The 22,904-nt window shown below is 41.9% G+C and overlaps 1 pseudogene; it reads left to right on the top strand.

Moving 5' to 3' along the window:
* LOC140485858 (NXPE family member 3-like) overlaps positions 1-7,462 on the top strand; it is a 178,158-nt pseudogene extending 170,696 nt beyond the window's left edge.
* The last annotated feature ends 15,442 nt before the right edge of the window (positions 7,463-22,904 follow it).

Raw genomic sequence — 22,904 nt, forward strand, 5'->3', positions numbered from 1 at the left:
TGCCGGTTTGCCACCAGCGTTTCTCCACTGGGGTCTTTTGACCTCTGGAGAATATTCACCACCTGAAATATATACATGTACTGATTGTTTTCCCTCCCGCCTGTTCTTTCATACTTCTCAGTCCCCTTTATTTATACAACTACATAGTACATATTGATAAAAAAAAGATGAAATAAATATCATTTTATTGGCTTATACATAAAAATGAGTTCCAAACACTTGTGGTGGTGAATTGTCCTCAGCGGCCAATGGGCGGTGGCGAAGCGTCCTCGGCGGTGAAAGGCAGTGGCTAATCGGCGGCGCCGAATGGTCCCATCCCAGTCTGATACGATGCACATTTTATGAGGCTGCAATCTACCGATGTGATTGCTCCCTTCAATGTCTTCCCAATCAGTGTAAGTCAAGCTCACTCCTGTGCCTGTCAAAGTGACTCTGACTCTGCCCACCCTGGTGCTAACTTAGGCGTTTTCGAATTGCAGGTCTCTTCTCACAAACAGTAAGTGATTGTGGAGAATACAGATCATTGTGGACATCCCCATCATTGAACTCGGTCTTATCATCAGGCAGCCTGCCCAGATCCTCCATTTGTCCTTTTACCTTGCCCTTCCTGAACAGTCCCTTTCCACTCATGTCCCTAAGTGCACACTCCCCACCTTGAACTCTATCTCCAACTTTCCACCTTCCCCCTGAGTCTGATGAGGCCCACTGTGAGATTGTATGCTCCCTTTTTCAGAAGAAGAATCATACTGGACACGAAGTGTTAAATCTCTTTATGTTTTCATTGATGCTGCTTGACCTGCTGAGTATCTCCAGCATTCTGTGTTTGTTTCAGATTTCCAGTATCTGCTGTATTTTTCTTTTAGTCTCCCAGCTCCTTGCTTGTAACTGTTAATGGATGAGATGGGCTACAACACCTTGCCTGAAGCCTCACTCAGGGAGGTCGTGGCTGGTTTTCAAACGTACTTTGGGGAAGGGAACAGTGACTTTCAGCAGCTTGGTCAGCATCATCAGACCTTCTCTAACAAGCCAAGTGTGTAAACAGGTACCATGATAGTTACTGATGGCAAATAATTCACCTTCTGATTCACCAAAGCTTGTCCAACATCTTCAAGGCACAGATTAGGAGGATGATGGAATTCCCTGCACTTGCCTGGATGCAGCTCCAATAACAATTAAGAAACGCAACACCATCCAGGACAAAGCATTCCATTTGAGACGTACCACTTGCACCACCTGCTAGGTGGTCAGGCAGCAACCCAGGAGCAGGAGGATTGATGTTTCGGGCATAAGTCCTTCACATTCTTGATGAAGGGCTTATACCCGAAATGTTGACTCTCCTGCTCCTCAGATGCTGCCTGACCTGCTGTACTTTTCTAGTGCCACCCTTTTCAACTCTGACTCTCCAGCATCTGCAGTCCTCACTTTCTCTGAACACTAACCTTATCGCACTTCAAAGCACACCAATATGTCTGCTAGGGTTGGTGACGATTCACCGCGGCACATTCACCTGACCTCATACAGCATTAGCCTCATACAGCATACACAGCATGGCTTCAGTGTATCTACATCATGCAGAGTCGTACATCTACATCATGCAGAGCATCAACTCACCTGAAGTCCAGAGACCTCAACATTTCGAGGGACTGTTTACGTGTTCTGTGTTTCTCCGAGAGAAAGAAAGGAAACAGTTTCTCAGCTGAGGTGACATTATGCTGTTCCCAGGAATACAATAAGAATTTAAAACAGAAAGTGCTGGAGAAACTCAGCACAAGGTCATTGCAGTATCTGGTCTGGCAGCATCTGTGGAGAGAGAAACTGAGTTAGCATTTGAGTCCAAAAGGACTGTTCTTCAGCTTTCTGTCATCTGTCTTTTTTTTATTTCAATGCCATAAGAAATCTGTATTTATTTTGAAAAGTATAATTTATTAGTGTTCCCTGAAGAAAATATTCTGAACAACTTTGCAGATATAATTTTTAGCCACCCTACTTATTTCATGGGATCCCTGCAAAGTGAAAGCAGGTGATTCAGCCCATCAAGTCCACACTGACTCTCTGAAGAGCATCCCACCCAGACCTAAACCCCTACACTGTCCCTGTAACCCTGCATTTCCCATGGCTAATTCACTTAAACTGCACATCCCTAGACCCTATGGGCTATTTAGCACAGACTCCACCTAATCTGCACATCTTTGGACTATGGGAGAAAACCCACATAGACACGGGAGGAATGTACAATCTCTATACAGACAGTTGCCTGAGGGTGGAATTGAATCCCGTCTCTGGGGAGCTGCGAGGCTGCAGTTCTAACCACTGAGCCAACTTTCAGGTGCTGAGATGCTGAGACTAACTCTGTACAAACTGGGAATTAAACTGGAAATGTCCCCGACTAACTGTTCTGTTCAGAAGTCATTGGACAGACTTTCTAATGATTTGTTTTCTCTCTTGCTGTGAGCTGCAGTTTGGGTATATAACTTACTCAGTGCTCACTGTTTCATTGAAGTATATAACCCTCTAATTACGATGCCACAATTCTGAAGAATCTTGTGATGTGAACTGAATTATTCCGTATGATATATCTCTATGACTCTATAAATGCAGCAGGGATAATCCAGGAAGTAGTTGTCCACTGAGCCTTACATCAGTGGGCTGGAAATGATTTGAGACGATTGTTTAAGGATAGTATTTACATGACAACATTTAAAAGGCATCTGGATGGGTCTATGAACAGGAGGGGTTCAGAGGAATATGGGCCAAATGCTGGCAATTGGGACTAAATTAATTTACGATATCAAGTGTGGATAGACTAGTTGGGCCAAAGGGTCTGTATCCATGCTGTACATCTCAATGAACGTATGACTGAAGGAGGGTGTTTTGCTGGGAATTAACATGTGTGACACGGCAATGGAAAAGATATTCATTGAAAATGCTTTTTTTCCCTTCACAGCATGATAAACTTCAGGTGATTGGATCTGAATCCAAATGGAGGGGACATCCAGTTCCAAAATTTAATCACACCATGAGGCACAAAGTGGAAACCAGGAATCTCCATTGGTCCCACAGACAAGCTGGTGCAATGTGGTTACCAGAATCACAGCTTCACTCCGGAAGAAAGATCAGAGGAAATGTTCCTTCTGAAAATGATCGAATGGCCAAAACCACCCACTTCTGCTGTGGCCTTTCGGAAAAGCAGCGACCCAGCACACAGTCAATTTGTAATTTTAAATTCTGTAAAGACTTTCTATGTGGGAGATCAGTTACAAGTGATGCTGCAGATGTATGATTTTGATGGTCACCCAAAGCGATATGGGGGTGACTATCTCCAACCCCAGATCCACACCCCAGCTTTAAAAGCTGGTTCAGCAGAAACAGTTATAGATAACCAACATGGATTTTACTATATAAACTTAAATTATCTTGGCCAGGGAAAGTCGAAGTTTCTGTTTTGTTGGTTCATCCCAGTGAAGGGATCCAAGTACTTAAAAGACTACATGAGGAACAGCCAGAAAGAGTGTATTTAAAAAGTACCTTCAAATATCAGGGTGATTCAGAGACCACCGTGTGTAAGGTTTAAGCCTCAAACTGAGCCACTCTGTAACTTCACTGATCCCAGGACTGGGGAGCCCTGGTTCTGTTACAAACCGAAGAAACCTCCCTGCTCTGCTCGTATCAACCATTTTAAAGGAGGTTATGAGAAAAATCTCTTAATTGGAGAAGAGAAACATTATTTCCAAAGGTATGTCAATTAATGTTCTTTTATTTATATTTGTGTACCCAATTTTCTTTCTGACTCAGATGATAATGAAGACAGGAGAAAGTGAGGACTGCAGATGCTGGGGATCAGAGCTGAAAAATGTGTTGCTGGAAAAGCGCAGCAGGTCAGGCAGCATCCAAGGAGCAGGAGAATCGACATTTTGGGCATGAGCCCTTCTTCCTCATGCCCGAAACATCGATTCTCCTGCTCCTTGGATGCTGCCTGACCCTGCTGCGCTTTTCCAGCAACACATTTTCAGCTCTGATAACGAAGACACCAAGTATAGAATGAAACTTCCCAACATTGGAAAATCATTTAAAAAGCTGACCTTATGAAACATAACCATATTTACAATGTCTGTTGGTACATCAATTGGGAGCTCTCATTAATTTAAGAAACAGATGCACGTTTACTGCAAAAAGTTGGAAATTGAATAACAAGCTATCATAGTGTATGCTCTGAGAATGTTAGGACATTCTGAATTATGGTCTTAGCAGTGGCTGTAAAATGGACTAACATCTCAGTCTTAGAGCGTTAATTGCCGATGATACATCCATGGGATGTTGGCATTTCTGTCATGTCCAACATTTATTGACAATCCCTAATTACACTTGTGTTTTTAGAGATGAAATTCTAAGATTTTGACCCAGTGATGATGAGGGAACAGGGATGTGGTTCCAAGTCAGAAGGGTACGTGACTTGAATTTGTATCTGCTCAAACGTGACAGAGATCACAACTTTGGAAGGTGCTGTCATTGAAGTCTTGGCAAGTTACTGCAGGGCATTCTGTATAATTACACAGTGCGCACTGTGGCAGAGGGAGGGATTGTTAAATATGATGAATAGGTCCTGATCAAGTGGACTGCTTTGTCCTGAATGATGTTTAGCATCTTACGTGTAGGTGTTGCACTCAAGTGGAGATCGTTCCAGCTTGGCTTATGCCTGGTGAATGGCAGAAAGACTTTGAGGAGCCTGAAAGTGAGTTACTCGCTGCAAAATTCCCAACCCTGACTTGTTCCTGTAGCCCGTGATATTGAAGTTATTCGACCCATCGAGTCCATGCCGGCTCCCGATAAAACAATCCAATCAGTCCTGTTCTCTGTTCAATCTCTGGAAAAGGATTTCCCCAAAGTCGCCACCAAATTGCATTTTAAAATTATTGATTGTCTCTGTTTCCACCATCCTCTGAGACAGCAAGTTGTAAGTCATTTCCACCTGCTGAGTAAAACAGTTCATGCATTTCTTGCCCAAATCCTAAATCCACTTCCATAAATCTTTGTGCCTTCAGTGAATGAAAAAAGCTGTTCTTTGTCTACTTTCTCTAAATTAGTCAGTAATTTCCTTGATCTCTATCAAATTTCGTCTCAATCTGCTTTGCTCCAAGAAAATCAACTTCGGCTTCTCCAACTTGATCTTAAAACTGAGTTTTCTCATCGCTATAGGTATCCCGGCCAATCTTCCCGGCACCCCCTCAAGGACACGCACCCACGTAGCCTGTCCCATCCATTCATGAATGGTGGTAAACAGTTAAATATCTAACACACTCCAGAATTATTCCTCAATAGTGGGAGCATCCCGCACGTTGATACAAAAATAACTCTGAAGCATTGGCATTCATCTCCAGCCAGAAGTGCCGAGTGAATGATGCATCTTCCTTAGGTCCTGAGTATCACAATATTGAAGGCATTGAATATTGCACATAATCCAACAACAGGACTGAAGAATTGTGCTCCAAGCTAGCCAAGTCACAGCTAAACTGCTAGCTACAACACTGGCATCTAGTCAACAATGTGGAAAATTGTCTGGAGTGTCCTGTCCACTCAAAGCAGGAAAACTCCAATCTGATTAGTCACCACCCCATTAGTGTACTCTCAATCATCAGTAAATTAGAAAGTATCTTTAATAGTGTTATACCCAGGAAAATCTGCTCACTGGCACTGAGCTTGGATTCCATCAGGGCCACTTAGCTCCTCATCTAATGACAAACTTAGTCCAAACATCGAGATGTACAGCACAGAAACGGACCCTTCCGTCCAACTCATCCATGCTGATCAGATATCCTAAATTATTCTTGTCCCATTTGCCAGCATTTGACCTATATCCCTCGAAATCATTCCTATTCATTTACCCATCATTTACCAGTGGTGTCAACATCAAGAAGCCCATATTGCCCAGATCATCAATGTATGTAATGGTCAAGCCTTCCCCCCCACCCCCAGACAAGTAAGACAATTAAAAACCATTGACAATAACATTGCAGATTTGGTAAATTAGGGAAAACATAAATAAAGAGGATGGTGGAATATCCATTACTATAAATAAGCAGAAGTTTGTAGGTTTTTCAAATAAAATGTAATTTAATTCTTGTGCAATTCTTCAACAAAGTGTAACATTTTGATCTTTTTGCTTATACACAGCAAGTAGGACAGGGCATATCCAGCACAAATGAGTGATCTTGGTGGATTCAGGTCTGACTAATCCTGATCCAGTAAATTAAACATTAAACACATCTTACTGTAAATGAGATTTTACATTACGTAGAAAATTGAAGTCTCGATTATTTTGGTGGATTTTTTATATTTCAATTTGTCATTTGAAATTTCAATCTAAAAGAGAATCCCATTAGTACTCAAAATATTCTGAACTATAGCATTTCAATATTTTCTGATTCACCTCTTCAGAGATGTTGTTCCAGTCAGGTGAGACTTGAACCTGAGCTTCCTGGGTTAGAGATAGGGACAATACCACTGCACCACAAGTGACCTTAAATTGATATTTGCTGATCAGCCTGCTCAGGTATGTTATTACACCGCTCTGGAGCAAGTGGGACTTGAACCTGATCCTCCTGAGTTAGAGGTAGGGACACTGCCACTGAACCCCAGGAACTCCATAAGCTGCACCATTTCACTTCTTTTCTGTATTCAGAAGTGCTGTTATGCACAACCGAATGTTTCTTTTCCCATCCCCAAACCATCCCTGTTTCGTTTTCCTAACTATTAACCATTATCAGTAAATCAAAAATATTTTCCAATTAAATAGTTTAGGAGCAAACTCTGTTGAGGGCAATGCAAAACTACAAAGGTGAGGAAGACGGATGGAAAACGGGAGGAGGCTAAATTAAAATAAAGTTGGAAGCCACAACATTTGATTCTATGTTGTCAGATTTGGAACAGCTGAACTCTCATTCCTACTTCAGAGGGAGCGTAAAAGAAAAGAGCCAAAGCTAACCAGTCATTCATTATAGTTTCAGCTCAAGCTTACCTTCCAATGACTTCACCAAATTAGATATCTATAGTGAGAGAAAAGTGTCTGACATTTATGGCTGTATTTTTATAAGCAATTCCAGTGTAAGGTGGAACATACAGTTTGTATTTGTGAAAGGAGAGCCTGAATCAAGTAAAAACTAACATTTCTGTTGTGCTAAAAAAATTGCAATCAGAAAACAAGCAACCAGACAGCAATAAGTGATCGCATTAACTTTTGTAAATCCAGGAAAGCACATCAACAATTATGATCAGTATGTACATTTCTTTGCAACTTGGTGCTCTGAGGACAGTTAAAAGTCCGGCCTGTATGCAGATGCAGTGCAACATTGTCTGATAATTAGTCAGCCTTTGTATTCGGGGCTTCACCTCCTAATAAATTTACAAACTACTTACAATTGTTACTTTGTTTTCTAGATCTGGATCTGACAACCAGTTTAAAATTTAATGTTATGCTGACATGACAGCCTAGCTGAGATTGTGCATGCACAGACAGATCACTGCGGCCATTATTGCATTGGGAACAGACACTCCATATGTTAACATAGCCCTTTTCATCATCATTGAATACCTCAAAATACCTTATAATCAATGACACACATTAATAGAAACAACAGCACTGAAATCCAAGTGCTGTCTTCAATTGGAGGTGAAATGAAATGAACAATATCATAGAATCCCTACAATGTGGAAGCAGGTCCTTCGGCTCAACAAGCCCACACTGACCCTCTGCAAAGCAACTCACCTAGACCCAATCCCAATCACATTTTTCTGATATTTTCCCCTGACTAATGCAGCCAACCTACACATCCCTGAACATTAGAGAGTCATAGAGTCATAGAGATATACAGCACGGAAACAGACCCTTTGGTCCATGCCGACCAGGTATCCCAACCCAATCTAGTCCCACCTGCCAGCACCCGGCCCATATCCCTCCAAACTTTCCGATTCATATACCTATCCAAATGCCTCTTAAATGATGCAATTGTATCAGCCTCCACCACTTCCTCTGGCAGCTTATTCCATACACGTACCACTCTCTGTGTGAAAAGGTTGCCCCTTAGGTCTCTTTTATATCTTTCCCCCCTCACTCTAAACCTACGCCCTCTCGTTCTGGACTCCCCCACCCCAGGAAAAAGATTTTGCCTATTTACCCTATCCATGCCCCTCATAATTTTGTAAACCTCTATAAGGTCACCCCTCAGCCTCCGACGCTCCAGGGAAAACAGCCCCAGCCTGTTCAGCCTCTCCCTAGAGCTCAAATCCTCCAACCCGGGCAACATGCTTGTCGATCTTTTCGGAACCCTTTCAAGTTTCACAACATCTTTCTGATAGGAAGGAGCCAGAATTGCACGCAATATTCCAACAGTGGCCTAACCAATGTCCTGTACAGCCGCAACATGACCTCCCAACTCCTGTACTCAATACTCTGACCAATAAAGGAAGGCATACCAAATGCCTTCTTCACTATCCTATCTACCTGCGACTCTACTTTCAAGGAGCTATGAATCAGCATTCCAAGGTCTCTTTGTTCAGCAACACTCCCAAGGATCTTACCATTAAGTGTATAAATCCTGCTAACATTTGCTTTCCCAAAATGCAGCACCTCGCATTTATCTGAATTAAACTCCATCTGCCATCTCTCAGCCCATTGGCCCATCTGGTCAAGATCCTGTTGTAATCTGAGGTAACCCTCTTTGCTGTCCACTACACCTCCAATTTTGGTGTCATCTGCAAACTTACTAACTGTACCTGTTATGCTCACATCCAAATCATTTATGTAAATGACAAAAAATAGAGGACGCAGCACCGGTCCTTGTGCACTCCACTGGTCACAGGCCTCCAGTCTGAAAAACAACCTTCCACCACCATCCTCTGTCTTCTACCTTTGAGCCAGTTCTGTATCCAAATGGCTAGTTCTCCCTGTATTCCATCAGATCTAACCTTGCTAATCAGTCTCCCATGGGGAACCTTGTCGAACACCTTACTGAAGTCCATATAGATCACATCGACTGCTCTGCCCTTGTCAATCCTTTTTATTACTTCCTCAAAAAATTCAATCACGCACAAAGCCATGTTGACTATCCCTAAGCAGTCCTTGCCTTTCCAAATACATGTACATCCTGTCCCTCAGGATTCCCTCCAACAACTTGCCCACCACCGACGTCAGGCTCACTGATCGATAGTTCCCTGGCTTCTCCTTACCACCCTTCTTAAACAATGGCCCCATGTTAGCCAACCTCCAGTCTTCCGGCACCTCACCTGTGACTATCAATGGTACAAATATCTCAGCAAGATGTCCAGCAATCACTTCTCTAGCTTCACACAGAGTTCTAGGGTACACTCAGGGCGGCACGGTGGCACTGCTGCCTCACAGCGCCGGAGACCCGGGTTCAATTCCCGCCTCAGGCGACTGTGTGGAGTTTGCACATCCTCCCCGTGTCTGCGTGGGTTTCCTCCCACGGTCCAAAAATGTGTAGGTTAGGTGATTTGGCCATGCTAAATTGCCTGTAGTGTTAGGTGAAGGGATAAATGTAGGGGAATGGGTCTGGGTGGGTTGCTCTTCAGAGGGTTGGTGTGGACTTGTTTGGCCAAAGGGCCTGTTTTCACACTGTAAGTAATCTAATCAAATCACCTTGATCAGGTCCTGGGGATTTAACCTTTACCTTTTTCAAGCCATCCAGTACTTCCTCCTCTGTAATATGGACATTTTGCAAGATGCCACCATCTATTTCCCTACAATCTATATCTTCCACATCCTTTTCCACAATAAATACTGATGCAAAATACTCATTTAGTATCTCTAACATTTTCTGCGGCTCCACACAAAGTCTGCCTTGCTGATCTTTGAGGGGCCCTATTCTCTCCCTTGTTACGCATTTGTCCTGTAGTGTATTTGTAAAAATTCTTTGGATTCTCCTTAATTCTATTTGCCAAAGCTATCTCATGTCCCCTTTTTGCCTTCCTGATTTCCCTCTTAAGTGTATTCCTACTTCCTTTATAATCTTCTAACGATTCACTCGATTTATCCTGTCTATACCTTACATATGCTTCCTTCTTTTTCTTAACCAAACCCTCAATTTCTTTAGTCATTCAGCATTCCCTATACCTACCAGCCTTTCCTTTCTTCCTGACAGGAATATACTTTCTCTGGATTCTCGTTATCTCATTTCTGAAGGCTTCCCATTTTCCAGCCATCCCTTTACCTGTGAACATCTGCCCCCAATCAGCTTTCAAAAGTTCTTGCCTAATACCGTCAAAATAGGCCTTTCTCCAATTTAGAACTTCAACTTTTAGATCTGGTCTATCCTTTTCCATCACTATTTTAAATCTAATAGAATTATGGTCGCTGGCACCAAACTGCTCCCCCACTGACACCTCAGTCACCTGCCTTGCCTTATTTCCCAAGAGTAGGTCAAGTTTTGCACCTTCTCTAATAGGTACATCCACATACTGAATCAGAAAATTGTCTCGTACACACTTAAGAAATTCCTCTCCATCTAAACCCTTAACACTATGGCAGTTCCAGTCTATGTTTGGAAAGTTAAAATCCCCTACCATAACCACCCTATTTTTCTTACAGATAGCGGAGATCACCCTACAAGTTTGTTTCTCAATTTCCCTCTGACTATTAGGGGGTCTATAATAAAATCCCAATAAGGTTATCATCCCTTTCTTATTTCTCAGTTCTACCCAAATAACTTTCCTGGATGTATTTCCAGGAATATCCTCCCTCAGCACAGCTGCAATGCTATCCCTTATCAAAAATGCCACCCTCCCTACTCTCTTGTCTTCTTTTCTATCCTTCCTGTAGCATTTTTATCCTGCAACATTAAGCTGTCAGTCCTGCCCATCCCTGAGCCATGTTTCTGTAATTACTATGATATCCCAGTCCCATGTTCCTAACCATGCCCTGAGTTCATCTGCCTTCCCTGTTAGGCCCCTTGCATTGAAATAAATGCAGTTTTTAATTTATTAGTCCTGCCTTGTCCCTGCCTGCCCTGACTGTTTGATTCACTTCTGTTCTCAACTGTACCAGTCTCAAATTGAAATCTTCCCTCACTATCTCCCTGGATACCACCCTGACCTTACTAGAGTATTCATCTGCTCTACTCTCCTATTCCTGCCCTCACTAGCTCGTAGCACTGGGAGTAATCCAGATATTACTACCCTCGAGGACTTCCTTTTAAAATTTCTGCCTAGCTCTCTGTCATCTCCCTTCAGAATCTCAACCTTTTCCCTTCCTATGTTGTTGGTTCCAATGTGGAAAATGACCTCCTGCTGGTCTCTCTCCCCCTTGAGAACATTCTGCACCCTCTCTGAGACATCCTTGATCCTGGCACCAGGGAAGCAACGCACCATTCTGCTTTGTCGCTGCTGGCCACAGAAACATCTGTCTGTACCTCGAACTAGAGAATCTCCTAACACAATTGATCTCTTGGAATCTGACGTACCCCTCGGTGCATTAGAGCCAGTCTCCATACCAGAAACCTGGCTGTTCGTGCTACGTTCCCCTGAGAATCCATCACCCCTTACATTTTCCAAAACAGCATACCTGTTTGAAGTGGATATATCCATACAAGACACCTACACTCACTGCCTACCTCTCTTACCTTTCCTGGAGTTAACTCATCTTTGTGACTGCACCTGAGACTCCCCCCCCCCGCCCCCCTTCCTATAAGTGCCATCCATCACAGACTGTTGCTGTTGCAAATTCCTCATTGCTTCCAACTGTCTCTCCAACCGATTCATTCGATCTGATAAGATTTGCAGCCAGCAGCATTTATGGCAGATATAATCCACAATAACCCTTAAACTCTCTTTAAACTCCCACATATGACAAGAAGTACATATCACTCTATTATAGGCCATTTTTGCTCCTTCACAATCTATAGACTCAGTAAGTAACACCGTCTTATTCCTCTACAAACACTGCCCCAGGTCAAATTAATAGTTATGGCTTATATTTTAAGTTTAATCAAGAGACATATCTCCAAAAACAAATAATCAAGAAAGAACCCACTCTACTCACTGCTGCAGATTCTCTGTAGGCCACACTTAAAACAACAATTAACTTATCTGATTCTGTGCTGTAAACTTATTGGGATTGAAACTGTGCTGCTTTTCACAATCTCCCAGATTTTGATCAGATAATCAGTAAAAACAGGCCAGTAATTAGGAGTTAGGTGCTTGCTATTACTGTCATGTTTTATTCCTTTTTCCTTTTTTTTCTGGAGAAGGTTAAACCATTTAGTTGACAGCCATGTTCAGTAACCCATGTAACCATTTGTGAGGTATTTGATGTTATCTCTTCTCATTAGCCAACTCTTTGTCAGTCAGACTAATTGATTCTCAATGCTTTATGCAGAATTAATGCATTTCTGTTCCTTTTGAATGTGTTCACTGGAGTCTGAATGATGTGATATAATATAAACTGTTTTGATTTCATGTGGACTGTACCTTCTGTTTTCCTATCTCTGATCCAAGCTTCAGACTTGAAACCAAAGCTGATAAATTCTGTGCACTATGCGTGGAATTATGTCAACTCTTTTAATTCAAGTTGTCTGTGATTCAATAAAATTAAATTTGAATCACTCTCTTTAATCAGGAACAACATTCACTGCTTTCTCTAATTCTCCTTTGGCTGGACCAGTGAACCCTTAGTGACATGATTCGTTCCTAATTTTGCTGTGAATCTCTTAAACTCTGTAATCACAAACTGCAGACTGTTGTCTGATACAATCTAATTTGGAAAGGGTTGTCTTCAGTGCTTTGATCACATTCTCCTCTGTGGTGGAGATAAGTGTAAAAACTCCTGTCCACCTCGAATAGTGACCTAACCTGGTCAAACCTGTACTTCTTGAAAGTCAAATATGTCTAGTCCCAATCTTTGCCACGGCCTGACTGGGAGACTAGAAGATACTAGGGCACCGTTGGTATCTGACTATTGATTGCACATGTGTAGCAGACTGATATAAAATTCTCAACCTTTAGCAAAAAGCCAGGTCACCATGCAGACTGTTGTGGATAAGCCTGACACTTGGATATTCCTCAGAGCCTTTTGAGCAATTTACAAAGAAATCCTTCCCTCATGCACTCTTGTATTACCAGCATGTGATTGAAAATGAGAAGACCATTTACTATGGCCAAAAGCCTCCTCTGTTATTGATATTGGTGTAAGGGCTGGTTTGTTAGACTGTATTTTAACCAAATGGCAGTCCTGTATATTGGTACAAACCCTTTATGGGTATTAGTTGTAGCATAATTGTGGGAATCCTCATCCAACTGCAATTGCAGGTCCAGATAGATCATGTTCAGTATCATGAAGACAGCACCTCCACCAACCACTGCCCCCCACCCCCACCCACACCTCCCCCCCACCACCCCCTCCCTTGCCAGCTTAGCATAGAAATCCTCCCAGCAGGGGATTGGTATTTGTCCAGCTGTGAGAAGTGGTTTACTGTTTGTTTAAATTCCCCACAAAGGGGAACAACTCCCCCCCCCCAATCAGGCTTCACAATTGTACCACCGATACTTCCCATTCCACAAAGTGAAATGGTTTGATGATTCCTTCCCTTTCCACCCTCCTGATTTCTGCCTCTACCTTTGCCTGTAAGGCAAATGGCATTGGGTGGGTCTTGCAGAATCATGGAATTGCTTCCTAGTCAACACGCAAGGTGACCTTGGCTCCGTTGGTAGTCCCTAGACCTTCCTGAAAAACTTCCAGATATTTAATTAGGACTTTACTCAGGCAGCCATTTTCTAATCGAAAAATGTTGAACCAACCTCAGTGAATCTTTCTCAACTAATTTTGCCTCATCAGGCTTGAGTCTAAGCTTTTGAGTACAATCAGTGGTAACTGAACCAGTTGCTTCTATTATGAGACCAGAACCAACCTGTACCCTAAATCTGTATTGGTCCCTCATATAGGCTGTTATTCTAGCCAAGGCCTTACATGAACTTAAGGGTTGGAGTCCAGAATGAATTTTGTTACAGACTGGTTCACTAATACAGCTGTGCTGGTATTAAAATCCATTAGAAATGGATGACATTTATCCAGACATTTATTTTGATTGTTCTGATTTGGATGTTGTTAAGCAGTTTCACCAAGCCAGGTGTAAGTGGACTTTCGAGGGTATCTCTTAGATACCAGCCAAAGAATTCTCTTGTTCAGCTTAGGTCCAGTGGGACTCTTTTGCTGACTCAAGTCTGCATATCTACAGCAACTAAAATGGCTTGCTGGCCTGGATCCTAAAGAAAAATTTGAATGTTTGATTCATCCAATGCTATAATCCCCACAGCTCCAGCACAATTCTAACCCATGTTAGTTTTCTGACTGTTCTTTCCATGTTTGCAGATATTTTCTATTTTTTTTCTCCCTGTATACATTTGCTTTTCTCCACATGGATTTCAGTCTGTAGGTCATCCTGACATTAGTAGCTCCTAGGTAGACTTCAATGTTTTTAGCAGTTATCATGGATTGATGTACCAGTACAGATACAACCCTTAGTTATTAAATATACATGAATAACATCTTCCAAACCCTTAACCTCTCACACCAAGAAGATCAAAGGAACCATTAGGGATACGTTTTCCCTTTTTCTCTTTTTCTTTTTTTTTAATATCCAGAAGAGCTCTTACACACAATTGAATGTATTCTTCCTTATCACCAAATCACCTGTGGTATTTTTCATCTGTGAACCACCATCAGTATGATTTGATTTTTTTTTCTCATTCAGCATTTCTGTCGCAATTTGATGTATGTGAATGCTTTGTTAAACCATTTTAAAGGGCGTTTAAGAGTCAACATTACTGTAGATTGTCACAAAGCTAGTCCTTTTTTCTGTACGCTGTTCTTTTTCTCAAGGATACTGTGTCCTTGATTTTTTTCAGAGGGATCGTAAAACACTCCAAGCTCCAAAGTGACTGATTTAGTATAAAGATGAAAGGGTATTGGGAGGCCTTTTGTTTATATGTAAACAGATGAGACTTTAGGCCAAAGCTTTTATGTTTTAGAAGTGACCTGTATAATGAAAAGGGAGTGGTCAGTCCTGAAAACTAAAGTTAAGTTAGAGTCAGTTCAGCAGAGGGCTGGGTGGAAACAGGCTGCTAGACTCTCTCTCCTTCTGCCCTTCTAACTTCGACCTGTAAGCCTTTGTTACATTTTTTGCTCTGTGTTGAAGGGGTTTATTTGTTGGACTGTTATATATATTTGGAACAGCATAACTAAGTCTAATTTGGGATAGTCTGAGTTCTGTGGGTATACTATATTCTGTCCTTTGATTTTAACTCCATAATTTTGTGAATAAATTTTTGTCTGTTTTGAAACCTGGTAGTCAACCTAGCTAACTTATCCTGGGTAATTTTCACTGTACACTTACTGAAATAAATTGCAAAGTTACGGTCTGGGCTGCCTGAATAAGAATGTTTTGGGTATCTGGCCTAGTCCATAACAAGGTCAAGTGTCACAAATTGACCAGAGTAGGCAATAAAGGCAGATGTCCTTCCCTGAAATATGCCTCCTCTTCCTTCCTGACATTGACATAGTTGACCATATCATCCTTCTCCAATGCCTCTCCACTGTTATTTAGTGGGTGATTGCTCTCACTTGGTTCCATCCTTATCCCTTTAATTGTAAGCAGAGAATCATTTGCGATTGCTTCTGTTTCTGCTCCCAAACTGTTACCTTTTGTGGTACCTTGGGATCTATCCTTGGCTCCATCCTATTTGTCATTGACCTACTGGCCCTCAGTGACTACATCTAAGTGTACGTCATGTGTGTCCACATATATACTGATTATGCCCATGTCCGGTTCACCACCATTCTCAAATCCTTCACCAGTTTTGAATTGACAGACTGCCTGTTTAACATACAGTGCTCAAGAAGCAAAAAAAATTCCTTCAGTTAAATGTTGGGAAGATTGAAGGCATTCATTTTGGTCCCAGTTCCAAACTCCTCTCTTCTTCCTGCAACTAAACCTATCTATTCATAATCTTTGTGTCTTACTAAACCTGAGGACACCTTCCTTTTACATATCCATGGTGTCATTAACACTAAGTAAAAACCAAATGAACTGCAGAAGCTGTAAGTCAGAAACAAAAACAGCAATTGCTGGAAAAGCTCAGCAGCTCTGGCAACATGTGTGAAGAGAAATCCGGGTTAGTGTTTTGGATTGAGTGACCCTTCCTCAAAACTGCTGGAGTTTGATAGATTCTGAAGAGACGCAAAAGGCAAAAGTTTGGGAGCAGAAACAAATGATTCTCTGGCTACAATTAAAGAGATATGAATGGAACCAAATGACAACAATCACCCACTAGAAAATAGTTCTGAGAAAAGGTCACTTGACCTGAACTGTTAACTCTGATTTCTTTCCACAGATACTGCCAGACCTGCTGAGCTTTTCCAGCAATTTTTGTTTTTGTTTGTTATTAACACGGTCAATTTTCACCTCCACAGCACCTCCTGACTTTGTCCCTGCCTTAGACATTTGCTGCAGAAACCCTCAGTTATAATGTTACCTCTAGACTTGACTATTTCAACATGCTCCTAGCTGGCCTCTCATAATTATACCCTTCCCAAACTTAAGGCTGTCAACTGCTGCTGATGTCTTTACTCATACCAAGCCTGTTCACCAGTCACCCCTGTGATCACTGACCTGCATTGATTGGTGTTTTTGCAAAGCATTGATCTTTAAAAATGCTGATCTTTGTTTTCAAGCTCCTTTAAGGCATTATCCTTCTCTATTTCAGTCATTTTCTCTGGTTTCACAATCCTCTGTGATTTATTACGTCATCAAACAGTGGTCAATTGGGGATCCTGATTTTAATTGCTCCACTATGAGTGGCTGTGCCTTTAGCTGCCTGGGCACAAAGCCCAGGGCTACACTTTTAGTTACGATATGTCACTTTCTGAAATTATGTGTCACTTTCAGCCTTGAAGATGTATTAAAGACCTTCATCTTTACCATATGTACTGAAATAGTCTTATCAGCACATTGACAGATTTTACTTGAACTGTTACTTGGAATGTTCCACTACTTTGAAAGTTCTATATAAATTGTTTATTGCTACTTTAGTTTGAAGGTAGACAGGCAGAAGGCTGGAAGAACACAGCAAGCCAGGCGGTATCAAGAGGTGGAGAAGTTGATGTTTCAGATGTAACCCTTCTTCAGGACTTTTGGTTACACCCAGAGCCTCGACCTCTCCACCTCCTGATGCTGCCTGGCTTGCTGTGGTCTTCCAGCCTCCTGCCTGTCTACCTCCAAACTAATGTAACAATAAACAGCATCTGCAGGGTTTTTTTGTCTCTAACTGTAATTTGAAGCTCATGTCTCAGATTGAATTTAATATAATGGATTATTTTATGCTATTTAACCCTGGGAAATGGATATACTACAGTACAAGGGCAAGATCCCAGGCTCTGAGCCAGAAGCTATGGGTTTAAGCGACACTCCAGGATTTCAGGAAAGTTGTATCCATAATAGAGTCAATAAGATCAAGTCGATTTTATTTTTGTCTGTCAGTTTTGTCAGGTTTCATGAAGGGTTTCTGTGTATGAGGCCTGGCAAGGTCTGTTGCCAAATATTTTCAAAATTGCCTCATTACCTACCTATCCCACCGCTATGACACCCCTTTCACCTGATACCATCCCCATTCCAACACCTATTGTTCTGGGAGAGCTTATCATTGCTAAGATATCCTGGAACAGACTGGCATCTGTGGCATCTCTTTAAAAGGTGGCTCTGCACCCAGACAAGCACTGTTAGTCCGGATGTGACCTCAACAGTTCCTGATATTTGTCTGGACAGAGAGGAAAGTTTGGAACCAGGCTTTGCAGAAATGAACTGTAGACCTTACCCCAGAACAAGCAAAGGAGGTTACAATACCAGACTATGCCAGCCTCAGCTGAGGTTGCCACCTGGATCAGTACAGTCTCAGTGATCAAGAGGGATGTATAGAACTGTGGGAAAAAGTCGGTTTTTCACACCTCAACATGTCATCATCTTCTTTCTGATATTTCACACTCACTCTATCCACCTCCTACCAATGTTCTACTGTTCTATTTCCTGAAATATCTGCCCTTCTCTCATTACCACCCCAGAACAACTCTCCCTATCCCACTAATGCTGCATGTCCTCAGTGCTGCTTACTCACCCACCCAGGTCACCTTCCACCTGAATCAACATGAACTCCAAGGGGACTGGCATTATTGTCAGATTATTAATCCAGGAACTCAGCTAATGTTCAAATCCTGCCGTGGCAGATAGTGGAATTTGAATTTCATAAAAAATACTTGAAATTAAGGAGCCACTGAAACCATTGTCAATTGTTGGAAAAGCACCTCTGGCTCACAAATGTCCTTCAGAGTTTGGAAGACTGCCAAGCTCCCCTGGTCTGGCCTTCATGTGGGGGCATGTGTGGTGTGGATCAGGACCGCGAGCCCAGAGCTGTGAAATGGATTAATTTCTCTTTTTGTTTAATATATACTATTGTGGAAGGACTGTTAATCTGAACTTCTTATTTTTTTTTATTTTTCTACTCCTTTTTTTGAAGAATCTGTACTAGTTGCCTCAGCACCTAAGATGGAGCCATAAGTCAGGACTTTTAAAATTTTCACTGTATTCATGTGACTACATGTGACAGGAAAGCTAATTCAAACAGGGATGGGCAATAAATACTTGCTTAGCAGTGATGTCCTCATCTTGTGAATGAATAAGCAAAAAGCTGTGCCACCCATTTTCACCTCCTCAGTAACCTGCTTCTCTTATTCCAGGAAGTGAACAGCTGATGATGGGATCGAAAAAGTTAAGACTCATCATGTGTTGCCAGACATTCAGCTCCTCACCCGTCATGCTGACAGCACGCTGGCTCTTGTCTACTCTGAGAGCAGACTGACTGTCTCCAAGTCGCGGAATTGTTATTGGAGTTTGCCCATGACTTACTGTGCCAGGACCCCATGACCGAAGGCTACCTTTGATTGATTTGACTGAAGACTGCTGACAGCCATGACCAAGCTTCCTGACTTTGTGTCTGAATAAATTGACCAGGCAATACAGAAGTACTCAACCATTTAGTTCAGGTTGAGGGGGGCAGAACACAGAAAGGCAAGGCCAGGCAATGCAATGCAGGGATACTGTGAACATCCAGGAAGGCTGAGTGAGTATGAGCCAGCAAGGAAACACCCCAGAGATGTGGTCTGGTCATGTCCAGGAGCTGGGTGTATGTACCTGAGTGTACAGAGTCTTTGCTGCAGGATTATAATGATAGTTGCCAGTGCATTAGGAGGGGAAGTATCAAGTATCAAAATATACTGTAAATGGATTGGAAATATGTCATGAGGGTTCTTAGAGATGGACATTTTCAGATATCAACGTTCATGAAAGTGGGGCCAGTGCCCTGGTCACCATAGTGCTTCCTCACAACCAGACGCCTGGAGGAAGAACGCCTCATCTTCCGCCTCGGAACACTTGAACCCCAGGGCATCAATGTGGACTTCAACAGTTTCCTCATTTCCCCTTCCCCCACCTCACCCTAGTTCTAAACTTCCAGCTCAGTAACTGTCCCCATGACTTGTCCGGACTTGTCCTACCTGCCTATCTCCTTTTCCACCTATCCACTCCACCCTCTCCTCCCTGACCTATCACCTTCATCCCATCCCCCACTCACCCATTGTACTCTATGCTACTTTCTCCTCACCCCCACCCTCCTCTAGCTTATCTCTCCACGCTTAAGGCTCACTGACTTTATTCCTAATGAAGGGCTTTTGCCCGAAACGTCGATTTCGAAGAATCTTGGATGCTGCCTGAACTGCTGTGCTCTTCCAGCATCACTAATCCAGAATCTTTATTCCAGCATCTGCAGTCATTGTTTTTACCTCCCTGGTCACCATAGTCTAGTGATCAGTGGTCAGAATATTGTGTGCTCTCAGATGTTGGTGTCTGGTGTCCAACACAGAGTTCCTTTGGAGCAAACAACAAGTTTAACTTGCTCTGACTTGTTATGGACCAGGCCCGACACCTCAAAGCATTTTTAGCAGGTGTCCCAGACCCTAACTTTGCTATTTGATTTATGTCAGTGTATAGTGGATTTTCCCAGAGAGAATTAGCTGGTCAGCCTACTTAGTGATTAAACAAATCAGAATTTATTTACAAGATTATGGAATGAAAGACAAAAAACAAAAAATAGACTACTGAAATAACTTCTCCTATCTGAACATGACAGCTATCCCGACTTAATGATGGTGTTCCAATAAACTTGCACCAATCCCAATAAACAACCCTTGGCACTTAAGAAAAAAAATGAAACAACTTTTCACAGCTTCAAAGTCAGAAGAGAAGACAGAGTGGCAGCTTCTCACAGAGACTGCAGCTGAACTTACCCTGACTAATCTAAACAACTACGCAGATAGCCCGCCATTTCCATTTGATTATACCATTTTTTTAAGGCTTCTGCCAGAGGCATTATCTATAAGGTATAAACAAAAAGGGCTCCATTAAACCATCCAAACCCAGTCGAGTTAAAGTGTGGCCAATTACCCCCTCTCTGAAAAAAAAACTCAAGGGCTGAGTAATCCTTGAGAAAGGACCAACTTTGTCACACCTTCCCCCTTAAAACAAATTAACCATCATTATCCAAAGATGGCTTCATTTTTCATATTTCCCTAAAATACACATCTACATTCATTGACTGTAAGCGTGCTAACATGACACTCTCACCACCGAATACCTTTGTATCTCATTCAAGTCTCAACAATGCATTGGCAATCATGTTTTCTCAACCTGCCACAAGCAGAATTTTCAAATTGAATGGCTCTAACAACAAGCCGCACCTAAACAGACTGGCATTTTCGTCCTTAAATTTCTTCACAAATTTCAATGGGTTATGATCAGTGTATACGGTTGTCTCAGATGTGTTACTGGTAACATAAACAGTGAAATGTTGTAATGGTTTGGATGGTTTAATGGAGCCCTTTTTGTTTATACCTTATAGATAATGCCAACACCGAGCTCAAATTCTCCTTCTTAACTGTTGAATATTTCTGCTGATGAATGTTCAGCTTCTTGGAGAAATGCCCGATAGGTCTTTCTCTCTTCTCATCATCTTCCTGCAGGAGCACAGCACCAACACCTACATCACTTGCATCAATAGGCTTTGGGAAATTAGGCGTAGCTAATACCGGGGCTGTGGTTAACACAGTCTTCAGGCTATCAAACTCCTTCTGACAGTCCTCTGTCCACTGAAACTTCTTGCCTTACTTTGGCAATTCAATGAGTGGAGCAGCCAAACTGCTAAAATTTGGCACAAAGTTTCGATAAAATCCATTTAATCCCAGGAACCATTGTACTGCTGTTTTTGTCGGTGGTATGGGAAACTCCCCAGTCGCCTTTGTTTTCGCATACCGTGGGGTCATTTATCCATGTCCACTAACATGGCCTAGCGAGGTGACTTGGGCTTTGGCAAATTCACTTTTAGCCAGGTTTATCACCAAACCTGCCTTCCTAAGTCGATTAAGCAAGTCTGAAAAATTCTGTAAATGTTCCTTCCATGTGTGACTACAAAATCACCAGGTCATCAATATAAAGTATTGGGTAATCCAGAAATGACCTTATTGGTGAGTCTTTGAAATACGGCTGGCGCATTTTCATACCAGATGGCATGACTATAAACTGATGTAGTCCATTCGCTGTTATAAAAGCCAAAATTGCCTTTGCTCTTTCTGAGAAATATACCTGCCAGTATCCTCTGAACAAGTCCAACCTACAAATAGAAGTTTTCTTGTCCCACATTTACAATACAGTCTTCCAACCGCGGATTTGGATATGCATCAATCTTTGCAACTGCATTGACTTTGTGATAGTTCACACATAACCTTTGGGTACCATCTGGCTTTGGCACCATTACTCTAAGTGAGCTCCAGTCACTGTAACCCACTTTGATTATGTTGTCTTGGAGCATATATTCAATCTCCTTTTGAATGTGTGCCAACATTAAAGGGTTATGCCTGTAAGGATGTTACTTAATTGGAACAGCATCTCCTATATCGACATCATGCACAATTAGGATAGTACTTCCCAGTTTTTTTCCACATATCTCCCATGTGATCGTAATAACTCTTTCAGATCATTTCAATTTTGCTCAGGAAAGTAACTCAATAATTTATCCCAATTTTTGACAACTTCCTCATTGTCCAATTTAATTTGAGGAATGTCTAATTCAGAATCTTCTGAACTTGGTTCTTCCCTCTGTGTTGTAATCATTAATACCTTTTCCTCTGGCTTTCCTTCCCTATCAAAATACCTTTTGAGCATATTCACATGTCACACTCTGTGAGATTTCTTCCTGTCTGAAGTCCCTATCAAGTGGTTGACCTCATTCAATTTCCTTTCAATTTGATAAGGTCCACAAAATCTTGCTTTTAAAGGTTCACCAATCACTGGAAGTAACACTAATATCTTATCCCTAATAGCAAAATTGCGAATTTTTGATTTCTTGTCCACTTCCTGTTTTATTATATGCTGCGATACTTTTAAATGCTGTCTAGCCAATTCCACAGCTCTATTTAATTGTTCCCTACAGTTTGACACATAGTCCAAATGTGTGGTTTCTGAACTCTGACTTATTCATTGCTCCTTAATCATTTTAATGGTCCTTTCACTTCATGCCCAAAAACTAATTCAAAAGGATTGAATTTGGTGTATTCATTTGGTGCATCGCTGATTGCAAAAAGCACAAATGGAATTTTCTTATCCCAATCATCTGGATAGTCTTGACTATAAGCCCTCAACATACTCTTTAATGTCTGATGCCACATTTCTAGTGCTCCCTGCGATTCTGGATTGTACGCAGTAGATTTGAATTGTTTTATGCCTCAGCTGTCCATACCTTCCTTG

This window comes from Chiloscyllium punctatum, chromosome 15 (assembly GCF_047496795.1).
Source record: "Chiloscyllium punctatum isolate Juve2018m chromosome 15, sChiPun1.3, whole genome shotgun sequence".
Taxonomy (NCBI): domain Eukaryota; kingdom Metazoa; phylum Chordata; class Chondrichthyes; order Orectolobiformes; family Hemiscylliidae; genus Chiloscyllium; species Chiloscyllium punctatum.